The following is a 24,635-nucleotide window of genomic DNA, read 5'->3' on the forward strand; positions in this document are numbered from 1 at the left end:
ACGGAAATGGAACTTCGTGATATAGTTTATCATTTTACCGTGAAAAGTAATGCCTAAAATAAAAGGTAATTCGTGATAGTTTATCATTTAACGAATGGGGTACATAAGATACGGGTCAAAATGGCGCCTCTACATTTTTAAGATAAACTATGACATATTTTAGTGCCAATTCCCAACTCTTTACGATTTTTAGTGTTTTTAGCCAGTTTCACACATTTAAATGACTATATGCTGATTTATTGGAAGTAATTCAAATTTGAAATGTAGGTGTGTTATAACTTGGTCATAGAAATCCCCCAAAATCATTTTTAGGTTCATATTACTTACTATATAAGAAGGCTATGTGCTTTGGTTTTTCATTTTTTTTCTGGTTTTTTTTTTGAATTTTATGCCCATTTGAATCTTGGTCAAATACTAGCTAGCTAGGTTTGACCAAGATTTAAACAATTTTAAAACATGAAAAGGAAAAGGCAAGCCTGGATCTTTTTTAGTCATTCTAAAATGAAGCTTTTGGGAGGTTCTTGAAATTTCAATGTTTGAAACCAATACGACTTCTCTTCATGCTAGACTTCATAAGATCGACCGAGTTTATGGTTAGGGGGTAGATACATGATTTGTCTGGTTTGAACACATGTCTAAACCTTGTTTACCAACTTGAATGCTTTCTATATGACATAAGAAGACTATGTGCTTTTGTTTTTCATTCTTCTATTTTTTTTTTTGAATTTTATGCCCATTTGAATCTTGGTCAAATCCTAGGTTTGACCAGGATTTAAACAAGTATAAAATATGAAAACGAAAAGGTAAGCCTGGATCCTTCTTAGTCACCCTAATATGTACCATTTTTTGGGAAGTTTTTGACATTTTCATGTTTGAAACCCAAAACCACTTCTCTTCATGATTGACTTCATAATTAAGACAGAGTTTAAGGTTAGGGGCAGATATATACATCATTATCTGGTTTGAATATGTCTAGACCTTGTTTATCAACTTTAATGCTTACTATATGACATAAGAATGCTATGTGCTTTGGTTTATCATTCTTTTGGTTTTTTCCTGAATTTTTATGCTGATGCTGTCCAGGACTGGCGCGGGGTTGACGAGGGAGGAAATCCCTGTGGTGTAGCTTTCTGGTCCCCGGCAACGGCGCCAGAAAATAGCTTGATGTCTACGCCCCCCTCCTTTCCTGTAGACAGTGTTGGGCCTCCAAGAGCAGAGGTTTGTAGAACAGCAGCAAGTTTTCCCTTAAGTGGATCACCCAAGGTTTATCGAACTCAGGGAGGAAGAGGTCAAAGATATCCCTCTCATGCAACCCTGCAACCACAAAGCAAGAAGTCTCTTGTGTCCCCAACACACCTAATAGGTGCACTAGTTCGGCGAAGAGATAGTGAAATACAGGTGGTATGAATATATATGAGCAGTAGCAACGGTGCCAGAAAATAGCTTGCTGGCGTGTAGTTGATGGTGGTAGTATTGCAGCAGTAGTAACACAGTAAAACAGTAAACAAGCAGTAGTAACTCAGCAGTATTTAGGAACAAGGCCTAGGGATTACACTTTCACTAGTGGACACACTCAACATTGATCACATAACAGAACAGATAAATGCATACTCTACACTCTTGTTGGATGATGAACTCATTGCGTAGGATTACACGAACCCTCAATGCCGGAGTTAACAAGCTCCACAATTTGTTCATATTTTAGTAACCTTATAGTGTAAGATAGATCAAAAGACTAAACCAAGTACTAACATAGCATGCACACTGTCACCTTCATGCATATGTAGGAGGCATAGATCACATCAATATTATCATAGCAATAGTTAACTTCGCAATCTACAAGAGATCATGATCATAGCATAAACCAAGTACTAACACGGTGCACACACTGTCACCTTTACACACGTGCAGGAGGAATAGAACTAGTTTAATAACTTTGCTAGAGTAGCACATAGATAAATTGTGATACAAACTCATATGAATCTCAATCATGTAAAGCAGCTCATGAGATTATTGTATTGAGGTACATGGGAGAGATGAACCACATAGCTACCGGTACAGCCCCGAGCCTCGATGGAGAACTACTCCCTCCTCATGGGAGCAGCAGCGGTGATGAAGATGGCGGTGGAGATGGCAGCGGTGTCGATGGAGAATCCTTCCGGGGGCACTTCCCCGCTCCGGCAGCGTGCCGGAACAGAGACTCCTGTCCCCCAGATCTTGGCCTCGCGATGGCGGCGGCTCTGGAAGGTTTCTGTGGTTTTCGTCGAACGTATCAGGGTTTTCGATCCAGGGGCTTTAAATAGGCGAAGAGGCGGCGCAGGAGGGTCGAAGGGGCGACGACACCATAGGGCGGCGCGGCCAGGGCCTGGGCCGCGCCGGCCTATGGTCTGGGGGCCCAGTGCCCCCCCTCTGGTCCTTCCCGGTGTTACGGATGCTTCCGGTGAAAATAGGAACTTGGGCGTTGATTTCGTCCGATTCCGAGAATATTTCGTTACTAGGATTTCTGAAACCAAAAACAGCAGAAAACAGGAACTGGCACTTCGGCATCTTGTTAATAGGTTAGTTCCAGAAAATGCACGAATATGACATAAAGTGTGCATAAAACATGTAGATAACATCAATAATGTGGCATGGAACATAAGAAATTATCGATACGTCGGAGACGTATCAGCATCCCCAAGCTTAGTTCTGCTCGTCCCGAGCAGGTAAAACGATAACACAGATAATTTCTGAAGTGACATGCCATCATAACCTTGATCATACTATTTGTAAAGCATATGTAGTGAATGCAGCGATCAAAACAATGGTAATGACATGAGTAAACAAATGAATCATAAAGCAAAGACTTTTCATGAATAGTACTTCAAGACAAGCATCAATAAGTCTTGCATAAGAGTTAACTCATAAAGCAATAATTCAAAGTAAAGGCATTGAAGCAACACAAAGGAAGATTAAGTTTCAGCGGTTGCTTTCAACTCATAACATTTATATCTCATGGATATTGTCAACATAGAGTAATATAATAAGTGCAATATGCAAATATGTAGGAATCAATGCACAGTTCACAAGTGTTTGCTTCTTGAGGTGGAGAGAAATGGGTGAACTGACTCAATAATGAAAGTAAAAGAATGGTCCTCCATAGAGGAAAAGCATCGATTGCTATATTTGTGCTAGAGCTTTGATTTTGAAAACATAAAGAGAGCATAAAAATAAAGTTTTGAGAGGTGTATGTTGTTGTCAACGAATGGTAGCGGGTACTCTAACCCCCTTGCCAGACAAACCTTCAAAGAGCGGCTCCCATTTTATTTTATTTTGGGTGGCACTCCTTCCAACCTTTCTTTCACAAACCATGGCTAACCGAATCCTCGGGTGCCTGCCAACAATCTCATACCATGAAGGAGTGCCTTTTTATTTTAGTTTTATTATGATGACACTCCTCCCAACCTTTGCTTACACAAGCCATGGCTAACCGAATCCTTCGGGTGCCGTCCAACAATCACATACCATGGAGGAGTGTCTATTTTTGTTAATTAATTTGGGACTGGGAATCCCATTGCCAGCTCTTTTTGCAAAATTATTGGATAAGCGGATGAAGCCACTAGTCCATTGGTGAAAGTTGCCCAACAAGATTGAAAGATAAACACCACATACTTCCTCATGAGCTATAAAACATTGACACAAATCAGAGGTAATAAATTTTGAATTGTTTAAAGGTAGCACTCAAGCAATTTACTTTGGAATGGCAGGAAATACCATGTAGTAGGTAGGTATGGTGGACACAAATGGCATAGTAGTTGGCTCAAGTATTTGGATGCATGAGAAGTATTCCCTCTCGATACAAGGTTTAGGCTAGCAAGGCTTATTTGAAACAAACACAAGGATGAACCGGTGCAGCAAAACTCACATAAAAGACATATTGAAAACATTATAAGACTCTACACCGTCTTCCTTGTTGTTCAAACTCAATACTAGAAATTATCTAGACCTTAGAGAAACCAAATATGCAAACCAAATTTTAGCATGCTCTATGTATTTCTTCATTAATGGGTGCAAAGCATATGATGCAAGAGCTTAATCATGAGCACAACAATTGCCAAGTATCACATTACCCAAGACATTATAGCAAATTACTACATGTATCATTTTCCAATTCCAACCATATAACAATTTAACGAAGAGGAAACTTCGCCATGAATATTATGAGCTAAGAACACATGTGTTCATACGAACCAGCGGAGCGTGTCTCTCTCCCACACAAGCATGATGTAATCCAATTTATTCAAACACAAACAAAAATAAAAGCATACAGACGCTCCAAGTAAAGCACATAAGATGTGATGGAATAAAAATATAGTTTCAGGGGAGGAACCTGATAATGTTGTCGATGAAGAAGGGGATGCCTTGGGCATCCCCAAGCTTAGACGCTTGAGTCTTCTTGAAATATGCAGGGATGAACCACCGGGGCATCCCCAAGCTTAGACTTTTCACTCTTCTTGATCGTAGTATATCATCCTCCTCTCTTGACCCTTGAAAACTTCCTTCACACCAAACTTCTCATAAACTTCATTAGAGGGGTTAGTACATAATCAAAGACTCACATGTTCAGAGGTGACACAATCATTCTTAACACTTCTGGACATTGCTCAAAGCTACTGGAATGTAATGGGACAAAGAAATCCACCCAACACAGCGAAAGAAGCAATGCGAAATAAAAGGCAGAATCTGTCAAAACAGAACAGTCCGTAAAGACGAATTTTTAATAAATACTTACGTTGCTCATATCAGAAAACTCAAAACTAATAAAAGTTGCGTACATATCTGAGGAACACGCACGTAAATTGGCATATTTTTCTGATTTTTCTACAGAGAAAACAGCCCAGATTCGTGACAGATAGAAATCTGTTTCTGCGCAGAAATCCAAATCTAGTATCAACCTTCGATTAGAGGCTTCACTTGGCACAACAAAACACAAAACTAAGATAAGGAGAGGTTGCTACAGTAGTAAACAACTTCCAAGACACAAATATAAAACAAAGTACTGTAGCAAAATAACACATGGGTTATCTCCCAAGAAGCTCTTTCTTTATAGCCATTAAGATGGGCTCAGCAGTTTTAATGATCCACTCGCGGGAAATAGTATTTGAAGCAAAAGAGAGCTTCAAGAGGCAAATTCAAAACACATTTAAGCCTAACATGCTTCCTATGCAGAGGAATCTTGTACACAAATGAATTCATGAAGAACAAAGTGACAAGCATAAGAGGATAAAACACGAGTAACTTCAAGATTCTCAACATAAAGAGGGGAAACTTAATATTATTAAGATGCATACAACCATATTTCCCTCTCTCATAATAACTTTCAGTAGCATCATGAGCAAACTCAACAATATAACTATCACATAAAGCATTCTTATCATGAGTCTCATGCATAAAATTATTACTCTCCACATAAGCATAATCAATTTTATTAGTAGTTGTAGTGGGAGCAAATTCAACAAAGTAGCTATCATCAAATATAGGAGGCATATTGTAATCATAATCAAATTCACTCTCCATAGTAGGTGGAACCAAAAGACTACTATCATTATAATCATCATAAATAGGAGGCAAAGTATCATCAAAGAAAATTTTCTCCTCAATTCTTCGGGGACTAAAAAGATCATGCTCATCAAAACCAGCTTCCCCAAGCTTAGAATTTTCCATATCATTAGCAACAATGGTGTTCAAAGTGTTCATATTAATATGTTCCATGGGTTTTTTAATTTTCGGATCAAACCATCCATGTCTTAAATCAGGAAATAGAGTAAAAAGCTCATTGTTGTCCATTATGCCTTACTAGTGTAAACAAGAAACAAAAAGTTGCAATTGCAGGATCTAAAGGAAATAGCTTCGAGTACTTACAACAACGAAAAATAGCTTGGTAGCCGAGGTCCGGAGTGTGAGTACCTTTTACCTTTCCTCCCCGGCAACGGCGCCAGAAAATACTTGATGCTGTCCAGGACTGGCGCGGGGTTGACGAGGGAGGAAATCCCTGTGGTGTAGCTTTCTGGTCCCCGGCAACGGCGCCAGAAAATAGCTTGATGTCTACGTTCCCCCTCCTTTCCTGTAGACAGTGTTGGGCCTCCAAGAGCAGAGGTTTGTAGAACAGCAGCAAGTTTTCCCTTAAGTGGATCACCCAAGGTTTATCGAACTCAGGGAGGAAGAGGTCAAAGATATCCCTCTCATGCAACCCTGCAACCACAAAGCAAGAAGTCTCTTGTGTCCCCAACACACCTAATAGGTGCACTAGTTCGGCGAAGAGATAGTGAAATACAGGTGGTATGAATATATATGAGCAGTAGCAACGGTGCCAGAAAATAGCTTGCTGGCGTGTAGTTGATGGTGGTAGTATTGCAGCAGTAGTAACACAGTAAAACAGTAAACAAGCAGTAGTAACTCAGCAGTATTTAGGAACAAGGCCTAGGGATTACACTTTCACTAGTGGACACTCTCAACATTGATCACATAACAGAACAGATAAATGCATACTCTACACTCTTGTTGGATGATGAACTCATTGTGTAGGATTACACGAACCCTCAATGCCGGAGTTAACAAGCTCCACAATTTGTTCATATTTTAGTAACCTTATAGTGTAAGATAGATCAAAAGACTAAACCAAGTACTAACATAGCATGCACACTGTCACCTTCATGCATATGTAGGAGGCATAGATCACATCAATATTATCATAGCAATAGTTAACTTCGCAATCTACAAGAGATCATGATCATAGCATAAACCAAGTACTAACACGGTGCACACACTGTCACCTTTACACACGTGCAGGAGGAATAGAACTACTTTAATAACTTTGCTAGAGTAGCACATAGATAAATTGTGATACAAACTCATATGAATCTCAATCATGTAAAGCAGCTCATGAGACTATTGTATTGAGGTACATGGGAGAGATGAACCACATAGCTACCGGTACAGACCCGAGCCTCGATGGAGAACTACTCCCTCCTCATGGGAGCAGCAGCGGTGATGAAGATGGCGGTGGAGATGGCAGCGGTGTCGATGGAGAATCCTTCCGGGGGCACTTACCCGCTCCGGCAGCGTGCCGGAACAGAGACTCCTGTCCCCCAGATCTTGGCCTCGCGATGGCGGCGGCTCTGGAAGGTTTCTGTGGTTTTCGTCGAACGTATCAGGGTTTTCGATCCAGGGGCTTTAAATAGGCGAAGAGGCGGCGCAGGAGGGTCGAAGGGGCGACGACACCATAGGGCGGCGCGGCCAGGGCCTGGGCCGCGCCGGCCTATGGTCTGGGGGCCCAGATGCCCCCTCCGGGGTCCTTCTCGGGTGTTCTGGATGCTTCCGGTGAAAATAGGAACTTGGGCGTTGATTTCGTCCGATTCCGAGAATATTTCGTTACTAGGATTTCTGAAACCAAAAACAGCAGAAAACAGGAACTGGCACTTCGGCATCTTGTTAATAGGTTAGTTCCAGAAAATGCACGAATATGACATAAAGTGTGCATAAAACATGTAGATAACATCAATAATGTGGCATGGAACATAAGAAATTATCGATACGTCGGAGACGTATCATATGCCCATTTGAATATTGGTTAAATCATGGGTTCGACAAAGATTTAAACATGTTTAAAATATGAAAATGAAAAGGTAACCATGGATCCTTCTTAGTCACTCTAAAATGAATCTTTTGGGGGGTTTTTGAAATTTCCATGTTTGAAACCCAAAACCACTTCTCTTCATGGTTGACTTCATAAGACAGAGTTTAGGGTTAGGGGTAGATACATGATTTGTCGGGTTTGGATATGTCTAGACCTTGTTTATCAACTTGAATTCTTACTTTATGACATAAGAAGGCTATGTGCTTTGGTTTTTCATTTTCTAATTTTTTTGAATTTTATGCCCATTTGAATCTTGGTCAAATACTAGCTAGGTTTGACCGAGATCTAAAATGAAGCTTTTGGGAGGTTTTTGAAATTTCCATGTTTGAAACCCAGAACCACTTCTCTTCATGCCTTACTTCATAAGACAGAGTTTAGGGTCGTTAGGGAGTACATACATGATTTGCCTGGTTTGAATATGTCTAGACCTTTTTTATCATCTTGAATGCTTACTGTATGACATAAGAAGACTATGTGCATTGGTATTTCATTTTTTCATTTTCATGCCCATTTGAATCTTGGTGAAATCCTAGGTTTGAGCAAGATTTAAACAAGTTTAACACGTGAAAACGAATAATTAAGCATGGATCCTTCTTAGTCACTCCAAAATGTACCAATTGATAGATGTGTTAACTTTGCTTCATGGAAAAATTAATGTCATGTAAATGAGTTTTAACTTGGATTTCCTACCCTTGAATCCATAGGAAACTTTGTTCTAATGCACTATAATAATCAACTGAGTTTTTACACCAACAGGTCTGTCACTTACGTGTGGTGCCCATGCGTGAGGTCCCACACTTCAGTGAGCACAAGTCACGTGCAGTAGGTACGCAAACTCCCAGCCATCTTCTTTGTCAAGAGAAGACGCATCAGGATGCGTATTGGAAGTCTGTGGGTCCTTCAGGATCCTTCGGTTGTCCCTCTCACAAAAAAAATCTCTCTCATTCTCGGCCTCGCTTCGACTCGCTCGCTCGCTCGCACCTCCTGCTCACTGACAAAACCTGCACAACAGTCAACATCATCACCCGAAAAAGGGGAGACACCATAATGCACTCCCTTCTTCTCTCCTTCCGAGTGATCCCTCTTCCTCCGAGTTTCACGCGACGGGCAAACACACATGTGCTGCATAGTAATAATAAAAAAGTAGAAAAATCGACCTACGAATCTATGATTAAATATAGGTTAATCTAGGGTTTTGCCCACTACTACAGATCAAGTTCAAAAATATCCACTTGAATGGTTCGATTTTGGGCTACTAATGTGCGTTGGTTTTTTAATTTTTTCTGAATGTTTATGCCCATTTGAATCTTGGTCAAATCCTATGTTTGACCAAGATTTAAACAAGCATAAACATGAAAATGAAAAGGTAAGCTTGGATCCTTTTTAGTCACTCTAAGATGACCAATCTAGTTTAGGGTTAGGGGGTAGATACATGATTTGTCGGGTTTGAATATGTCTAGACATGCTTGTTTATCAACTTGAATGCTTACTATATGACATAAGAAGACTATATGTGCGTTGGTTTCTTATTTTTAATTTTTTTCTGAATGTTTATGCCCATTTGAATCTTGGTCAAATCCTATGTTTGACCAAGATTTAAACAAGTTAATTTAAAACATGAAAATGAAAAGGTAAGCATGGAACCTTCTTAGTCACTCTAAGATGAAGTTTTTGGGAGGTTTTTGAAATTTCCATGTTTGAAACCCAAAACCACTTCTCTTCATGTTTGACTTCATAAGACAGATCGAGTTTAGGGTTAGGGCCAGGGTAGATACATGATTTTTCTTGTTTTAATATGTCTAGACCATGTTTATCAACTTGAATGCTCATTATATGACATAAAAAGGCTATGTGCTTTGTTTTTTTTTTTGATTTTTTATGCCCATTTGAATCTTGGTCAAATCCTAGGTTTGACCAAGATTTAAACAAGTTTAAAACATGAAAATGAAAAGGTAAGCATGGATCCTTCTTAGTCATTCAAAAATGAAGCTTTTGGGGGGTTCTTGAAATCTCAATGTTTGAAACCCAAAACCACTTCTCTTCATATGGTTAACTTCATAAGACAGAGTTTAGGGTTAGGGGGTAGATCGATACATGATTTGTCAGGTTTGAGTATGTCTAGACATGCTTGTTTATCAACTTGAATGCTTACTATATGACATAAGAAGAATATATGTGTGTTGGTTTCTTATTTTTAATTTTTTTCTGAATGTTTATGCCCATTTGAATCTTATTGGTCAAATCCTATGTTTGACCAAGATTTAAACAAGTTAATTTAAAACATGAAAATGAAAAGGTAAGCATGGAACCTTCTTAGTCACTCTAAAATGAAGTTTTTGGGAGGTTTTTGAAATTTCCATGTTTGAAACCCAAAACCACTTCTCTTCATGTTTGACTTCATAAGACAGATCGAGTTTAGGGTTAGGGCCAGGGTAGATACATGATTTTTCTTGTTTTAATATGTCTAGACCATGTTTATCAACTTGAATGCTCATTATATAACATAAAAAGGCTATGTGCTTTGTTTTTTTTTTATGCCCATTTGAATCTTGGTCAAATCCTAGGTTTGACAGTGATTTAAACAAGTTTAAAACATAAAATGAAAAGGTAAGCCTGGATCCTTATTAGTCATTCTAAAATGAAGCTTTTGGGGGGTTCTTAGAAATCTCAATGTTTGAAACCCAAACCACTTCTCTTCATGGTTAACTTCATAAGACAGTGTTTAGGGTTAGGGGTACATACATGATTTGTCGGGTTAATTTGAATATGTCTAGACATGCATATGCTTGTTTATCAACTTGAATGCTTACTATATGACATAATAAGACTATATGTGTGTTGGTCAAATCCTATGTTTGACCAAGATTTAAACAAGCATAAATCCTGAAAATGAAAAGGTAAGCTTGGATCCTTCTTATTCACTCTAAAATTAAGCTTTTGGGAAGTTTTTGAAATTTCCATGTTTGAAACCCAAAACCACTTCTCTTCATGCTTGACTTCATAAGACATAGTTAAGGGCTAGGGGGTAGATACATGCTTTTACTGTTTTGAATATGTCTAGACCTTGTTCATATCGATCAACTTAAATGCTTAATATATATATATATATATGTCATAAGAAGGCTATGTGCTTTGGTTTTCATTTTTTATTTTTTTGAATGTTTAATGCCATTTGAATCTTGGTCAAGTCCTAGGTTTGACCAGGCAAGCCTGGATCCTTCTTAGTCATTCTAAAATGAAGCTTTTGGGGGTTCTTGAAATCTCAATATAATGTTTGAAACCCAAAACCACTTCTCTTCATGCTTGACTTCATAAGACAGAGTTAAGTGTTAGGGGTGGTAGATACATGCTTTTTCTATTTTGAATATGTCTAGACCTTGTTTATCAACTTGTTGAATGCTTATTTTATATGACATAAGAAGGCTATATATGTGCTTTGGTTTTTCATTTTTATGTTTTTTTAATTTTATGCCCATTTGAATCTTGGTCAAATACTAGCTAGGTTTGACCAAGATTTAAACAATTTAAAAACATGAAAATGAAAAGGCAAGCCTGGATCTTTTTTAGTCACTCTAAAATGAAGCTTTTGGGAGGTTCTTGAAATTTCAATGTTTGAAACCAATACGACTTCTCTTCATGCTATGCGCGCATGGCATACCTTGCATATCATTTCGTGCATATATTTCAATATATATTTGAACATATTCTTGGGGAAATATATATATATATATATATTACAATCTCTCTCTCTCTCGATCTATATATCGTTGGTGGCCAAGAAACACACTTATATATATACGCATGCACTTTATGCGCAAAGGCGTGGGTGCCTCCAATAATGTGTGTGTGCACTCGATCGATGATCCCTAAACCTTAAACCCTAAAACCCTAATCCCTAATCCCTAATTATACCCTAAACGTACACCCTAAACACCCTAAACACTAAAACCTAAACCCTAGACCCTAAACCCTAAACACTACACCCTAAGCCCTAAACCCTAAACACTAAACCCTAAACCCTAACCCTAAACCCTAAATATATTTCAATCTCTCTCTCTAGATCTATATATCGTTGGTGGGCAAGAAACACACTTATATATATACGCATGCACTTTATGCGCAAAGGCGCATGTGCCTCTAATAATGTGTGTGTGCACTCGATCGATGATCCCTAAACCATAAACCCTATGTTTGACCAAGATTTAAACAAGTTAATTTAAAACATGAAAATGAAAAGGTAAGCATGGAACCTTCTTAGTCACTCTAAGATGAAGTTTTTGGGAGGTTTTTGAAATTTCCATGTTTGAAACCCAAAACCACTTCTCTTCATGTTTGACTTCATAAGATAGGAGTTTAGGGTTAGGGCCAGGGTAGATACATGATTTTTCTTGTTTTAATATGTCTAGACCATGTTTATCAACTTGAATGCTCATTATATGACATAAAAGGCTATGTGCTTTGATTTTTTTATGCCCATTTGAATCTTGGTCAAATCCTAGGATTGACCTAGATTTAAACAAGTTTAAAACATGAAAATGAAAAGGTAATCATGGATCCTTCTTAGTCATTCAAAAATGAAGCTTTTGGGGGGTGCTTGAAATCTCAATGTTTGAAACCCAAAACCACTTCTCTTTCATATGGTTGACTTCATAAGACAGAGTTTAGGGTTAGGGGGTAGATCGATACATGATTTGTCGGGTTCGAATATGTCTAGACATGCTTGTTTATCAACTTGAATGCTTACTATATGACATAAGAAGACTATATGTGCATTGGTTTTTCATTGTTTTTTTGTTTTTTCTGAATTAATGTTTATGCCTATTTGAATCTTGGTCAAATCCTAGGTTTGACCAAGATTTAAACAAGTTTAAAACATAAAATGAAAAGGTAAGCTTGGATCCTTCTTAGTCATTCTAAAATGAAGCTTTTGGGGGGTTCTTGAATCTCAATATAATGTTTGAAACCCAAAATCACTTCTCTTCATGGTTGACTTCATAAGAAATAGTTTAGGGTTAGGGGGTATATACATGATTTGTCAGGTTTGAATTTGTCTATACATGCTTATTTATCAACTTGAATGCTTACTAGCTATATGACATAAGAAGACTCTATGTGCAATGGTTTTTCATTTTTTGTTTTTCTGAATGTTTATGCCCATTTGAATCTTGGTCAAATCCTAGGTTTGGCCTAGATTTAAACAAGTTTAAAACATGAAAATGAAAAGGTAAGCGTGTATCCTTATTAGTCACTCTAAAATGAAGCTTTTGTTGGGAGGTTTTTGAAATTTCCATGTTTGAAACCCAAAACCATTTCTCTCCATGCTTGACTTCATAAGACAAAGTTTAGGGTTAGGTGTAGATACATGATTTGTTTGGTTTGAATATGTCTAGACCTTGTTTATTAACTTCAATTCCTACTATATGACATAAGAAGACTATATATGTGCGCTTTTGGTTTTTCATTGTTTTTTGATTTTTTCTGAATGTTTATGCCCATTTGAATCTAAAGGTGAGAGAACACGTTAATGGTTATTCTAACAAAGGTCATGCTTGGTATCTTACCTATGTATTATGGTACATCACAAATGTAAAATGAAAGTATGTACATCTCTATAAACCCTAAACCCTAACCCTAACTATATAGAAAAAGATGAACAATCCATGCTTTTCGATTGCCTTTTTTGTTTGGCTTGATTTCAAATTTAGTGGGGAGGGGAGGTAGGGGACAAGTGTGTTTATTTCGATGCCTCTCTCGTATTTGCTAGTTTTTGGGGGTCACACAAATTCAGGGTAGCATACTGCCCACCCCCTCCCTTCACGCGCGGAAAAAGTGAGTTACTAACTTGGCTTTCCTACCCTTGAATCCATACGAAACTTTGTACGAAGTTCTAATACAGTATAATGATCACCCGAATTATTACACCAACAGGTCTGTCACTTACGTGTGGTTCCCATGCGTGAGGTCCCACACTTCAGTGAGCACAAGTCACGGACAATTTTTTGCATATGTTGCAAAGGATAAAAGGTGGAAGAGGGATCACACGGAAGGAGAAGAGGAAGGGAGAGCAGTCACGGCCTCGAAATGCTTCAACCTTTCCGGGAAGTGATGTTGACTGGCACGCAAGGTTTTTCAGTGCTGCAAACCTGCAGTGCGGAGATTTTGACAGAAATAACCCTTTTGGCAAAGAAAAGCATGGACTGACCCTCTGAGCAATCTATTTCACTGGACTAACCTTTTTGTGTGGCTCATTCTGTGTTTTTCTTCGCCAAAAGGGTTACTTTGTCAAAACCGCCCCCCTGCAGTGCAGGCTAGGCCCCCGTCTAATATCCTTTTTTTTTCAATGACAAAAGGGGGGAGATAGAGAGAGAGTCTTGACGACGTATCTTCACTTGACAAAGAAGATTGTTGGAAGTTTGCCTACCTACCGCACATGACTTGTACTCACTAAAGTGTGGGACCTGCATGCATGGGACTCTGTAGCCCTCTTAGGGCAGATGTGTGAGACACAAAATATGGTTTTTAGTTTAGTAAGGCAAAAAAAATAAGCCTTGGAGGGCCGAGGCGGGGCGGCCGTCCGCCATTTTATACCTTTACGCCCCCACACCTCGTTTCATTTGTCATGTCTACCAAGGAAGAGCTCGGAGGAGAAGATGCAGTCCTAGCTTCTCGACCCCCTGGCGCCCCACGCATAAATACTACTACCAGAAGTACACTGTCTCTAACAATCCTGCCTACGAAGGGAGATCTCGGAGGAGACGATGCGGGCTCAGCGTCCCCGCCGTTGATGAGCCAGGACACAAGGGTTACTACGCCTCTTTTAATTACCTTCATTTTGCTGGTAATACTCGGACTTATATCTGTTATCTTCCGCAGGAGAGGGTCGATATCGCCGGAGAAGATGATGTGAGGCAGATGATCAAGCTCGCAGGAGAAGATGATGTAAAGGAGATGGTCAAGCTCGGAGCAGAAGATGATGTAAAGGAGATGGTCAAGCTCGGAGAAGATGATGTAAAGGAGTTAGTCAATCTCGGAGAAGATGTGGTGGCATTGGACCAACCGCGGTCGTTGGGCGAGATCCCGGAGATTCACTTACCTCGTTTGCACTGGTAATGATATGCCTGATCTATAACATTTTGAACATTTTTCGTCGGCTTACACATGAGCTATCACGGCTTAGGGTCAACAAGGCCCCGGGAGCGGAACTTCCGCATCTCGGCGCCGAGAACTCCGAGTTACGCCAGAAGCGCCCTGGGGAATCGCACGCGCAGGCGCAGCACATCCGTTCACAGGATCTCTCATCCTTCGACGTCAGGTTCCAGCGAGAGGTCGTAGAAGAAGATAAGTTGCCAGCTTCCCCGCCGTTCAAGAGGATGAAGGAGCTGAAGACGGAGGTTAATATTAGCTGACTTTGGGTTGCTGGTTTTTGGTACTTCGAGTCACTGACATGTAGACACCACTTAAGTCTGTCCTACATGTTAGTGACCACATTCGTTAATCAGCTAATTTGTGCATTTCGTTTGCCGGTAACGCTCGATATGTTTGTTGTTACCTTTGGCAGGATCACTCCCCTTGCTTATCCTGTCGGAGGATGAAGTTGGATCTTGCCAGCATGCGGGAGGAGAATAGAGAGTTAGGGATCAAGATATTTCGGTACAGGCAGGCGGTGTCTTTCCTAGAAGTGGATGAGATCACGGCCTGCGCTCGTAGGAGTTGTGACGAGGCCATTCATCTGGGAGAACGGATCAAAGCTCAGCTTGTCTCTTTGATGGAAGTCGCAGAACGCGTGATTTTCAATGCTAGAGAGGCGCGGGAACGACTTCTGGTGGCTGAAGATCTCGCATAGCAGTTTAATCATGTGCGCTTATTAGTTGCCTACTACTTTTGTAATTATTCACAATTAAGTATGAATCAATGGCTTGCCTTTTGTGTGACGGAGGAAATTACACATACCACCACTTGTTGGTGCAGTTTTTGCACATAACACAATTTGAGATTCTTTTTACACAAATAACCAGATTTTGACGTAAACTTTTGCACAAAAAAAACCTTACTCCATGTTTTCTTTTGTCTTCTAAAGACATGTAGGTGCTTCGAAAAATACCTCCGTTCCAATGCTTAAAGCTTAGTATATTTTTCTTGAAAAGTCAAACCAAGTAAAGTTCGACATAACCTATCAGCACATATAATATTTTGTAGACACCATATGAAAATATAATTTATTTTCTATCTAATAATATTGATTTTGTATCTTGCATATTAATGCATTTGGTAAAAACTTAGTCAAACTTTCTATCTAATAATATTTTCGACTTTGTATTATTTTTATTCATTTTCCCCCTGGTTGTCATGTTTTCTGTCCGGCTTCCCCAGCCCATCCATCCGTAACCCACATGCGCGCGTGACACGAGTAGTGGGAGACATGGTGCCCAAAGGGATAGCTTTTATTAATGGTGGCGACGGTTCCCTAGGCCAATGCTGGCGATACGTCTCATCGTCGCTAGCTGTGCCTTCCCCATGCGGCCGTATTAATGCACACCACTGCTCCTTTGCGCCTCCGCGGCTGATCAAGTAAGTTTGATCATAAAAGATGATCACATAAGCTCGATGATTACCTATAACCTAAAAATTATCTTAATTTGTAAACGAAGACATAAAATAACTAGTTGTTTGATTAGGAAAGACAAAGGAAATTTCTATTGAGATTGAGTTCATTTCATAGTTGTTATAGACACATAGCAATATTACCAAGAGATAGGATTGTAGAGAAAGCAATCCATAGGTATTTTGGAGGGTTCTCAATCCTTTGAATCAAGCAAGCTCTATAGGAAAAATCCCTATGTGTAAAAATCCTACTCCGTACAAGATACCTTTAGAAATCCTTTGAACCAAACAAACTCCGATTCATATTAGTTGACTATAATATGGATATATCTAGACACATTTTAGTTCAAGATTCATCCATATCATTTGACAAGTAATATGAATCGGAGTGAGTATATTAAATGGAGTAGTATATATTGTTCGAAAAAATTAAGTTATACTGTACTAATAAAGAAACCATTTCTGTGGTCAAACTAATTTGACGGGACAGTAACTGCACCAGGACGTAGTGGCGTGCTATCCTAGCCAAAGTTTTACTCGGCGCCTCGATGCAGCTGCTGAAGAATAAAAAAAGTCATATCCACTCCTACTCTTCACCTCCATCGTTTCCATCCTTGGCTCTCCACTTCCATCATCGTTCTCCACTCGCCAAGCGCTGCTAGCAAATTTTTTCATCCTCTAGATCTCCCATTTGCATAGCTTTCTCTCCTCACCCCTCCGCAGAACCGCAGCACTCCTCCTTCCCGCTCGACTCTCCTACAAAACTCCAATCACACATACTTGCTTCCGCCCTCTTAAATCCTTCTCGTCTCCATGGCGGCATCCAACAACGACCAGCTGTATGGCGACTGGGGGAAGCTCCCCGCCGAGCTGTTCAATCTCATTGCCCAGAGTCTGGACGTTACAGTCGACGTCCGGCTGGCCGCATGCTCCAAAACGCTGTGCCGCCATGTCGCCGACAACATGAATCTACACCATTGGGATGGACCCTGCTTGCTGATGCCCGATTCTGCCTATTGGCACTATGATGATAGTAGTGCGCACCACACGGTGTACCACGTTGTGCCCCTCGACCATCCTCGGCGCACAGCCATCCTGCCGTTCATGGACAATAGATTCTGGGTTGGCATGAACGGCGACTGGATCGCCGGCGTGGACAGTGGTGGGAACTGGTTCCTCGCGAACATCTACACGCACCAAGAAATCTCCCTACCATCGTCGGAAACTTGCAACATTTTTCGGGAGGAATGGGTTGGCTTCCCCGACTTGCCTCCTGAAAGGTACATGACGTATGGGTGTGCCATGTTTTTGTTGAAGATTGTAATTTGCGAAGTGCCCACAAAAGCTGGACATTACTCAGATTACAAGCTCATCGCTCTATTCAATTCTGGACTCGCTTACCTGGCTAATGGTAGCCAGGAGTGGAGGTTATTCTCTCTTGCTAGTTGTGGTGTAGATTACAGTGACGCCATCGAGCACAACGGCTTCATTGTTGCGGTGGATGGGTGGACCGGCACCACATATTGCTGGGATCAATCACAGGCCGGTAATTCTTCAATTCATATGATATACTTCGCAATAAATTTTAATATCAAGCCCATTCATGATATATTGTAACTGAATTAACTAATTGGTCAATAAGATTTTTTTTCACCTTTCAAATGACTGTGCACCATTTAATTATCCTAACCTGACTGAACCATTGCTACAAACGAATTACAGTAGTATATGCAGTGCACTAATCTATCAACCCAAACCAGATTATTGCAGTATATGAATGCATTCCTGAATTAGTTACTGCATGCTCTTATCAGAATATGAATAAGGAGCTTAGCCCTGGCCTCTTCATCAATTGATGCATGCAAACTTTCAATTTATTTGAATATTTGATGTACTCAAAGCATTACAATCATGGATCAGATAAGGTTGAGACATGTATCTACCATCAATGAATATGAGTGTAATTAACATACATCTCAAATGGGAACAATTTTATTTGTTCGAGTTTTTATACAAGTATAATGACTGCATCCTCCATTTGATCCTACAAATGTGAAGTTGCAGCTACTGGTATTTTTGTCTTCCTGAGCCATTCAAACACTATTTTTTTTTGTCTCCGTTTACAATGCAGATGCCCACCTTGCCCTGCCATTCGTGATCCCATCACCGATGAAGGAACCGTCTGGCAGATGGTTTTTAGCTCGATCAGCCGATGGCAAGCGCTTGATGATCATCCATGATGATTGGTATATACGTAGCAATGATCACCTTGAGCCTGCAGAAGTTCTGCATCATGGTAATGGCCTTATCCTGCGAGAGTATCCTGCCCCTGTCATACATATTTTTGAGAAAGATCTATCCCTGATTGGACCCAATTGGAGTCGAGTTGACAGTCTTGGCACACACTCTCTGTTCATTGGACTGAATTATCCAATGAACCTGAAGATAAATGATGGCAATGCTCCTGATGGAACATTGACTCCGTTCATGAGGTCAAATTGTGTGTACATCGCGTACTATGCATTTCAGGAACCAACATTTAGTTGTATTTGTCGTTGTAACCTGCAGCAAGGGGAAAATGAGCTCATGGGAGTTATCACCCTTCCAGAAGATGGTTGGGGATTTCCCCGACAGGCGACAATGTGGTTTAAGCCTAGTATGAAAAATATCCGCATGTTGATGCAACCCTAAACTGAGCCATGAATCTTTCTGGAGAAAATAATCTTTTTTGTACGATATGTTTGAACAATTCAGTAATCTATTCCGTATCTTAAGATGATCTTCCTTTTTTCTGAATCTTATATACCTGGACCCATTTCAGTGTGTCTGTTTACTCATTTTAGTGTGTATGTAGCTCACATTGAAGTAATCTAATCTTATAATTTAAAACGGATGGTGATGAACTCTGTATTTCCATCCTTCGTAAACCGTGCATGTCTGTTTATTTTTAGTTTCATTTCAGCAACTGTTATTAGTATATGCACACCTTTTTTTAATGTTGAGAGGAGTATAAGGGCATTACAATGCTATATACTATATGCCGCTAATAGAGAACAAATGAATGTCAAAAGATTGTAAAATCCTCCAGGTACTCTCCTTGCAGCGCTAATTGCTGATGGCAGACTGACTTCCTGTTGGTTCCGGTGCTTTAGCTAGGACAGGTTAAAAGAGTTTCACGCCCTGCTTTCTTTTGCGTCGACAGTAGGCCTACCGCAGGAATTCACCTCTCCAACCGCCAAACGACGAGGAAATAATTCCTAGCGCCCTTGCGCAGAGCGCTGTGTTGGACGTGCCCTAATGTTTTCCTGCTAAAAGGTGCAATCTTTTAAGCACTTGGGTACGGTATTTCCCCACCAGCCTGGATGCAGGCCGCCAAACGCGTCTTAAGTTTTAAAATAGCGTGCTAAATGAATTAGCGGCAGCCTCCTTCAAACGATATGAACGCTATATCGTGGTAATAGTGTGGTATATTTTAAATAGCATTTTCAAAATAATACTAAATATAGCCTAAAAATAAATAATTTTACTAGAGCGAATAGATATATATAGTCCAAAAGTGACTGAATCATACATACATAAGCACATATAGAAATAGATCTCAAGTATTTTAGAAGGCTAACATCAACATTTCACAAGGCAATAACATAGTATAAATTATTTATTAAAACATATTAGCATTAGCGATATTATCTTCTGACTTAGAAGTGGAACCAACAGATTGTAGTTCATCACCACGAAAAAGTGAAAGCAACTTGCCTGAAAAAAATAGCGCACTAACACTATGAAGTTTTAGGGCGATATAGCATGCTGTTTCGCAAATAGCGCCTCAGCGAGCAAAATTACTAAGCGTGGACCCTCTAGATATGCTATAGCGCGCTTTTAGTGGAGAAATAGTTAACTGGGCTTCATTGAGGCCCTGGTTTGACAAAGCAGCCTGAGTACGCATCTAAAAAAAATCTGCCTGAGGACGCATGCTTGTAAAAAAGAGAGAGCAGACTACAATTACTTCAGTCCCGAACCCTCTATCTCTCACACCTACTTCACCTCTTTTACACTAATGACTGCCATGAACGGCTCGCCTCCTCCCTCCACCGGCAGCTGCCTGGCGGTAACGGCCGCCGACACAGATGAACATCGCCGATATTTCCTGAACTCAGCCGATTTGATCCACCGCATCCTCCAGCAGCTTGATGGACGTCCAGTCTCTTCTATCCAGATCATGACTAGAGAAGGATCTACGGGTACATCCGTTTCTTACCCTTTGGCAGCGTCGGTTCCATCTCTTGCGGTACTTTCTTCTCCGCTGGAAGCACCATCTGGCTCGGCACTGATTTCCCTGGCGGCGGCACCAGCTTCTCCAATTGCGCCGACCCCAACCCCCGCAGCACGGTCTTCTCCGGTGGCGGCACCACCAAAAGTGGCTGTAAGTTGTCCTGAACTCACTAGGATGCAGGTGTAAGTAGTCAATGATAGTTGGGGTTTTAACAAGTTCTTTTTTCTTTAATGATGGGAAACCGTAGTAGTATTCTTCTGCAAATGTTTTTTTAATGACGGGAAACAGTAGATGTTAAGTACTAGTTTTGGCAAATAAAGATGTTAAGTAATAGTATCCATCACAGAGCAGGGTTTCGCAGTCTGAATATACAAATATATGCTCCATGTTACCTGTTTCAGAAAGTCTGAAAGCTTGCTCAGTACATGTAAAATCAAATTGTCTTGCTGCTGCTAGATTTTGTGCAAACTAATTAAAGAGATAGCTAGATGCATTTTCTCCATGTATGTTACGTTCTGATTTATATGCTGTTGATTGATATATACCGTGCTTAACTAGATGCAGAAGCAAACTCGCTCCAACGTCAATGAGCAACTACGTCTTAGGACTGTCGATTGTACATGTCCTCTGCACCCCCCGAGTTCAGAATTCAAAGAAATTCACTAGCCAAAAAGCCAAAGGTGACGGGCAGGCGTGATGCAGCAATTCAACGTTGTATATTAAAAGGGCGAGGGAAAGGCCGCCCTAAACGGGTTGGTCACTCGGCGGACCCTCCTCAGCCCTCGCGCTTCTATGTGCAACTGGACGGCAACGATGACATGTATATGTTGGTCATCCCCAGAGAATTCAAGCAATGTCTGAAAGGGATTCTTCCCAGGCCTATCAAGCTCAAGACCAGCGTAGGCTGCGCCTGATATGTGCACATCGATGAGTACCAGGGTGAACTGGTCTTGAAGGATGGTTGGTTCGGGTTTGCAGAGGCGCATGAACTACAGCTCGATGACATTCTCGTCTTCGAGGTGAAAGACACTTCCTTGATGAATGTGTTGATCTACGACTGTAACACCTCCACCCAGAGGGTAATATTTTGTGCTGATCACCCTTAGTTGCATGCATGATCTGCAGTGCTTTTAGGAAGAGGGGATCAGAAACACCTCAATATTTTATTGAATTAACTAGATGCTGCTTTTGGACCTAGGGTAGTGCCCTGCTGATGTTCATGCTGAACTTGGTTTTTGTATTAAGCTGAACTGGGGATCAGATACAATGTGATGAGACTTTGTTAATTAGTTAATATAGTATATGTTAGACATGTTTTATTTTACTTTAATTTACTGTGATATGCTGCGGTAGTTTCAATGTGCGGTCTGATGATTTGTATTATACCTAGCTACATGGAGCTCAACATTTTATTTTAGAAAGTGTAAAAGTGACCAATTTTTTTGATCTGATTGTAGCGAACGATTGTAGCGAACACAAGTGCAGATGGTCAAACCCCCAAAACTTCTCATTTTCATTGTTACATGGTCGAGATATAAAGGTATTTTACGCACTGGTTTAATACTCAACTGCTTACATCCATGTTTGTTTGCAGTTTTTTTTGACACCTCTTAATGCTCCCTCCAATCCATTTTTTTTGAGATACTGTTAGTTGTAGAGATATCCATTTTATTATCAAGTAATGAGGATCAGATGGAGTATCGTTTTCATTTTACCAAAATAAATGGATATACTGTATAGTACAACGTAGCCTGAGGCCCTTAGCTCTGAATGCAATTTCTGTGTGCACACTGATCGGATCATAACCCACACGACCTGTCTCACTGGTATGTAGGTCCGGGCCCCACCAGATACTGATAAAGCCCAGTGACCCGCCGGGTGAAGTTTTCTGTGTGGATTCCTGCGTACCTGGCTTCGTTCCTCCAAGAAACGCGCATTTTTTTGACCGGGGACACGCGATACAATGATACACTATGCTGAATAATTTGATGATACAAGGTTGTACATATCATCCTAGCTAGATTCAGAAGCTTATTGTTCAGACTGTGTGTTCGATAAGAACAATGATCCGCTGACTTTGCTAGGTGCCTTTGATTATGCATTTGCTTGGAATTACGGTCAGAAGCTAGAGGCATTATCTAATTGAGGCCTCTTTTTTGCAGTGTTCAAACAAGAAGCTCAAGCTTGGAGAGAGCTTATCATGGAAGGAGACATCTGTAGAGCCAGCCCCAGTGTGCAAGGTGTTTAGGCGCATCGATGAGGAGAATACCGCCGAGCCTTACGCAAGGTACTATGTACATCGGAGTTAGAGGTGATTACCATCCCCAGTCGTGTTCTACCCTGGTTTTACGGTGGGTGTCCGTGAGTCCATCAACCTTGAAGATGTCCACTGCATGCACCTGGATTGTGGACCTGAAGCAACAAGATGGCAATGTTTTAATGGACGCAGGATGGCCAGAGTTTGTCAAAGCACATGACTTGAAGGTAGGATACCTCCTGACCTTCAAGAAGATTGACACCAAATCATTGCAGGTGCTCATATTTGGTTACAATTGCTGTGAGAAGGTTATATGGTGTTCAGGTTATCACCCATCGCTGGGGCAACAAAATGAATCACAGCTGTATTAAGTTGTCTTACAAATGTTCTCAGAGAGAGAGCTGGTCTATAATAGTATAATGATGCATTGTGGTGAACATGATGGTACCATTACTGGATTAGTGGATTGCCTAGCCCTTTCCATTAGTTCGGACTTTTGGTTGTGTTGGCTTGTGTATGAAGCTTGGCATGGTATCAGAGCCCAGGGTCTCGAGTTCGAGACCTGGCTTTCGTAATTTATCCTAAAAATTGGTGCTGCCCTCCGTTGCCCTCCTCGGAGTCCACGTATATGCCTCTTGAGAGTCTCCTTGTGTTGACCTCTTCCCTTCTTCCGGTCACACGTGAGGAGGGGTGTTGAGATGTATAAGTGGATTGCCTAGCCCTTTCCATCAGTTCTGACTTTTGGTTGCGTTGGCTAGTGCATGAAGCTTGACAAACCTTATTTATATGTACAGCTCTCTAGTTGTACTATTAATTATTATGTGCTTATGTTGGCTGGATTGTGATGAACATGAGATGTTCTGTTGTTTCCGTAAAGAAAAAAACGTGATGTTTTTTCGAATCCTGCGCTGGATATGTTTTGCACAAACTAGTGAAGTGCCGTGACAAAACATATTATGTGCAAATAGGCAACCCTCAGTAACGATCATGGGTTCAAGCGTCCAGGATCCAGTGCCTTGACATCAGCAAGCACAGATGAACAGTTGGTTGACTTGTAGATTTGGACGTTGGATCGAAAATAGATAGCTAAGAACTAAGTACTGTAGCATGTAGCATATGTACTGTTCATGGTCTCATTCCGGGTTCAAGTGCTACCCCATGTAGCACCACTTTTTTTTTGGGGTTAGCCCAGACAACCTTCCCAATAAAAAAAAGTACTACCTTCCCTGCATGGGCCAATTGTTTGTACTTTTGGGCTGCCGCCGGCCATGTACATGGTGATTGCTGTCAGCCTGCTTACTTCGCTGATAACAATCCAAAAACATTTAATGGGCCTCCGACTCATGCCATTGGGGCCCTTCCTAATTTAAACACGGAGATCCTATGATTGGCCCTCAAGAAACCGAGATTCTACATATAAAGTTATTTTTATTTCGTATCAATTATGATTATGATTCTTTTTAAATGCGCATAGCCAGTATGCGCATCTACATGGGATCTATATTTTGATATATTCATATAGTCGATTTCAAAATTTTCATAAATTATTTAAAGTTCCAAGATTTATTCTATCAGTTTGCAAGATCTTTGAGTGTATTTGTAGTTTAAAAAAATGACAAACCTCTTCATCAGATTGTTGTTAACAAGTGTAGTGTTGTGAACCCAAAATATATTACATACTTCCTCGTAGATCAAATTTGAACTAATTAAGTTGAATTAAAACCTGGATCAACAGTTAGTATGGATTAGGTGCATGGAGTACGAAAAACAAATGAATAGGCAATATTTCAGTTTTTCCTTCAGTTGAGAATGCTAGAGCAGGACCCATT

Source organism: Lolium perenne, chromosome 4, assembly GCF_019359855.2.
Source record: "Lolium perenne isolate Kyuss_39 chromosome 4, Kyuss_2.0, whole genome shotgun sequence".
In the NCBI taxonomy this organism is placed as follows: Eukaryota; Viridiplantae; Streptophyta; class Magnoliopsida; order Poales; family Poaceae; genus Lolium; species Lolium perenne.